The 5,057-nt window shown below is 40.2% G+C and overlaps 1 pseudogene; it reads left to right on the forward strand.

Moving 5' to 3' along the window:
- Window positions 1-2,729: 2,729 nt before the first annotated feature.
- On the forward strand, window positions 2,730-3,475 carry LOC105875699 (large ribosomal subunit protein uL30 pseudogene; annotated as a pseudogene).
- The last annotated feature ends 1,582 nt before the right edge of the window (window positions 3,476-5,057 follow it).

A 5,057-nucleotide genomic window follows, 5' to 3' on the forward strand; every position in this document is an offset into this window, starting at 1 on the left:
CTATGTCTTATTCTTGGATACAGAGCTGTGCCCACCAGGCCTGTGAGATATACATTTCTATTGTTTATAAGCCAACCAATGTATGGTATTTGCTTTTAGCAGCCTGAATGGAGTAAGACCATCTTCTTTACTTTTCATAATACACCCATTATGTCATTTTTATTATTACCTCCTTTTCATGCATGATAAAAGTGGAATTTAGAAAACTCATGTGACTTGTTCAAGGTTATATAGCTAGTGTGTAGAGGAGTAGAAGTGATCCTTGGTTGTCCACCTGTCCTCTTAACATCGAATAATTCTGCTTTTTATTCTCATCCATCCATACAGAAGGATGATGGGGCAGCTTGAGTTCTTTATAAAAGTTAATATTTGCCTTCCCTGTTTAAATACACAGACTATGTCTCTTTCAAACTTGTATTCCCAGCTCCTGTCAATGTTTCTAGCATATATGAGTAAATGCTTAATTGACTTATGAATGAGTAATAGCCAATATGGACATTCTGTAATTTTAGAGAAGGTAGAGATTAGGGATGTATAGTACAGTTTTCCTAAAGATAAAAGCTTTCTATCTGAGGATAAGAAACTTGAAAAAATGATGTAGAACCCAGAGGTCTTATTTATTTAGTTATTTGGTCCTGACTTGATTTTTGGTTTTATTTTTGAGATTTGTCAAAAGAATCAACATCCAAACAATCCCAGGGTACACATATTCCCAATGCCCACCAAGAACTTTTAGCAAACAATAATTTTTAAATAAAGCCTAAGACTTTAAGTATTTTACTCATAAATGCACCTAAACTGGTAGACTGATTCAATCAAGGAAATGTCACACAATGGTTCCATCTACTGAATCACTTGCTAACATCAAGGCCCAGTTAACATTGCAGACCTGATGCCAGGGGGGGAAAATCTCATCAAGATCCTACAGATTTTCAGTGTCGGCAGTGCTCCTTCGAGGAGAGTAGCTGTGAATGCTCTGTCCTGTAATATAAAATACCACTCAGCAAGCTGCACTCTCTGATAATTTTTATAGCAAAACATAACATACTTTTCCAGCAAGGTCAGATATGTCAATAAAAAGGTACAAATGGACTTGTCTGTGTTTCTCAATTTTGAAAACAGTCTGATCTCTTTAGTGCATTGGTGCTGAGGCTTGAAAAGCAAGTATATTTTCAAAGGGACTCTTGAGGCTGCCTTAGACTTTTAACCAGGATGCCTGCCTGTGTGGCCAAGATGTCCTTGGGGGACAATGTATTACTTTGTTTGACCTTGGGCCAAGGTATGTGGGCACATAGGAAAGAGCGGAGTTGCATGGCTGCCCTGTATCTAGTTTTAGTTTATGTTTAACAGTGGTTAAAAACAGATTTGGGGTGGAACAACAAAACTTCACACATTACTAAAGGCCTATATTAGCTTTCTATTGATGCATGACAAATTATCACAATTGTAGCTGCTTTAAGACCACATTCGTTTATTATCTCAAAGTTCTGCAGGTGAGAAGTTGGGGTGGGCTTGGCTGGAAGTTTTGCTGAGAGTCCTACAAGGCTGAAATCAAGGCATATTTCTCCCAGTGACTCCCCTAGAGATTTACTGTCCCCAGCCAGATCCCCTTTGTTCTTTCATTTCTTCTCAAATTTATCATTCTTTGTCTACAAAGCATAAAAGCATCTTGCTCTGGCCACATCTTCAGATTTTACTCTCATGAGGACTGCATGTACTTGAAAAACTAATACAACTTGCATGCTTTTCTCTCGTTAACCTGCCTGGTTTCAATTTGGCTTTTAGATCCAGCCGAAGAGCCCACAAAGAGCTAAAAAGGGGTGTTGGAGGTAACCTCCCGCTCCCCTGCAGTTCTTTCAAGACTATTGCCATAGGGAGGAGGGGCCAGAACTCGGTCTGAGCTTAACTCAGGGCTGAGACAAAGGGCTGAAAAGTTAAGAGCTAGGTGGGGGAATCATAGCCCATCTGTGCTTGCTGATTGGCTTTATCCAAAGGAAAAGGAAACGTTGTCATATCTTCACGACAGGAGTTAGTTTTACAACTTAAAGCAAGATGAGTGCTGAAGTTAGGCTCCTAGCCTCCCGCAAACACAGGACGGATGATATGGACTCCATCTTCATTGATGTTTACATTTCCAAGGGAAGCTTATAAAAATATTAATATATCAAAGGGACAGAGCAAGAATTTGTAATTGCAAGTTTTCCAAAGCAAATGATCTAGGGGAGTCAGGGGTCCAGAGTCAGGAAGATGCCTGTGTAAAGTTTAATCAAGCTGAGCGAAATATTAAGACCAAGACTGTCCTGGTCAATTGAGGGGACTAAAAAGATAATGCCTGCTATTTTGTCTTGCAATCTGAAAAGTGCTATTCAAGGGTCACTTTCTCGAGGAAACTCTCTTTGACCCCTTAAATCTATTTTCTGAGCTCTTCCTTTCTGGTCCCAGAGTTCTTGTTCCTTCCTCCATCCTATGTAATATTGTTTAGAGCTGCTGACAGCCTAAGTGCCCATCAAACACAGAATAGTATAAGGCTGGGCATAGTGACTCACGCCTGTAACCTCAGTGCTTTGGGAAGCTGGGGTGGGAGGATTGCTTGAAGCCAACAGCTCAAGACTAGCTTGGGGATTAGGACCCTGACTAGTCAAGGACGCCTATGAATTATGGGGCTTCCTGCTCACAGTCTTTAAGTGGGCAATGCAAATGCGCCAACTTCCTCTTTTCCAGCTGGAACCATGGAGGGTGTTGAAGAGAAGAAAGAGAAGGTTCCTGCTGTGCCAGAAACCCTTAAGAAAAAGCAAAGAAATTTTGCAGAGCTGAAGATCAAATGCCTGAGAAAGAAGTTTGCCCAAAAAAAGCTTCGAAAGGCAAGAAGAAAGCTTATCTATGAAAAAACTAAGCATTATCACAAGGAGTACAGGCAGATGTACAGAACTGAGATTCGAATGGCTAGGATGGCAAGAAAAGCAGGCGACTTTTATGTACCTGCAGAACCCAAATTGGCATTTGTCATCAGGATCCGAGGTATCAGTGGTGTGAGCCCAAAGGTCCGAAAGGTGTGGCAGCTTCTTCGCCTTCGCCAGATCTTCAATGGAACCTTTGTTAAGCTCAACAAGGCTTCAATTAACATGCTGAGGATTGTAGAACCATACATTGCATGGGGGTACCCAAACCTAAAGTCAGTAAATGAACTAATCTACTAGCGTGGTTATGGCAAAATCAATAAGAAACGAATTGTGTTGACAGATAACAGTTTGATTGCTCGATCTCTTGGTAAATATGGCATCATCTGCATGGAGGATTTGATTCATGAGATCTATACTGTTGGGAACGCTTCAAAGAAGCAAATAATTTCCTGTGGCCCTTCAAGTTATCATCTCCATGGGGTGGAATGAAGAAAAAGACAACCCATTTTGTAGAAGGTGGGGATGCTGGCAACAGGGAGGACCAGAACAACAGGTTTATTAGAAGAATGAACTAAGGTGTCTACCATGATTATTTTTGTAATACAGTCAGTTAATAAACAGTGACTGCTTTCAAATTGAAAAAAAAAAAAGGCTAGCTTGGGCAACATAGTGAGACTCTGTCTTTACAAAATAAAAAAGATTCTGATGCATCTATACACCTGAATACTATAGCCATTAAGAATTATGTTGAATAAAAAGTGCCCAAGTGCCCATCAATCCAAGAATGGTTTAATAAAATGTAGTAAATGTATACCATGGAGTACTATTCAGTTCTAGAAAACAACGGTGATATAGCACATCTTATATTTTCCTGGTTAGAGCTGGAACCCATACTACTAAGTGAAGTATCCCAAGAATGGAAAAACAAGCATGACATGTACTCACCAGCAAACTGGTATTAACTAATCAGCACCTAAGTGGACACATAGGTATTACAGTAATTGGGTATTGGGCAGGTGGGAGGGAGTAGGGGGCCGGGTATATACATACATAATGAATGAGATGTGCACCATCTGGGGGATGGTCACGCTGGAAACTCAGACTTGTGGGGGGAGGGGAGGGAAGGACATTTTTTGAAACCTTAGAATTTGTACCCCCATAATATGCTGAAATAAAAAAAAAAATTAAATAAAGATAAATTATAAAACTTCAAAAATTATGATCCAATTAAGTAATAAAACAAATGAACAAACACAACTCCTTGGAAGGATATACACCAAATGACAGCATTTATCTGTGGGTGGTGGGCTTATGGAAAAATTTTATTCTCTGCTTTGTGTTTTACTATATTTTTTTGGATTTTCTACAATGAAAATACATCACTTCTGTCACTATAATAAAAAAACACAAAGAATGATGGACAAGAAAAAGAAAAACACAAAAGCAATTTTTATGACTCCTTTGCCATAATCTAATAGAGACAGACATGGTGCTTCAAAATGTTTTATGAATAATTTCTTGTCTTTCTTTTCTTTGTTTTTTTTGAGACAGTCTCACTCTGTTGCCTGGGCTAGAGTGCTGTGGCGTCAGCCTGGCTCACAGCAACCTCAAACTCCTGGGCTCAAGCAATCTTCCTGCCTCAGCCTCCCGAGTAGCTGGGACTACAGGCCTGTGCCACCATGCCTGACTAATTTTTTCCTATTTTTAGTTGTTTGGCTAATTTCATTCTATTTTTAGTAGAGACGGGGTCTGGCTCTTGCTCAGGCTGGTCTCGAACTCCTGAGCTCTAGCAATGACAGCGAGGTGATAAAAACGGCCCCATTCTTCCTGCTTCACTGCCGTGTGGATAGCTGCCAGCCCAGGAGGGAAGGGGCCTTGGGGGAACGATTTATAGTAGTATTGTGATTATCCATTCTTGGTCTGCCTTAATCTGAATCTTCAGCCTAGACTTCATGTCATTAATGGAGTGATTAATCTATGGAAATATTTATTTCTATCAATGGCCGCTATGGACCTGTCTAGGAAGAGTTGCTCATAAATGGCGTGCACTACATTCCGAGGTCATGAGTTTGCAGTCACAAGAGGTATTCAAACAAAGTCTGGATGTCCACTTGTCAGGAAGACAATGGAGCGTCTTTAAGCATCACATAAATCAGC

The sequence above is a fragment of the Microcebus murinus genome, chromosome 3 (assembly GCF_040939455.1).
Source record: "Microcebus murinus isolate Inina chromosome 3, M.murinus_Inina_mat1.0, whole genome shotgun sequence".
NCBI lineage: Eukaryota > Metazoa > Chordata > Mammalia > Primates > Cheirogaleidae > Microcebus > Microcebus murinus.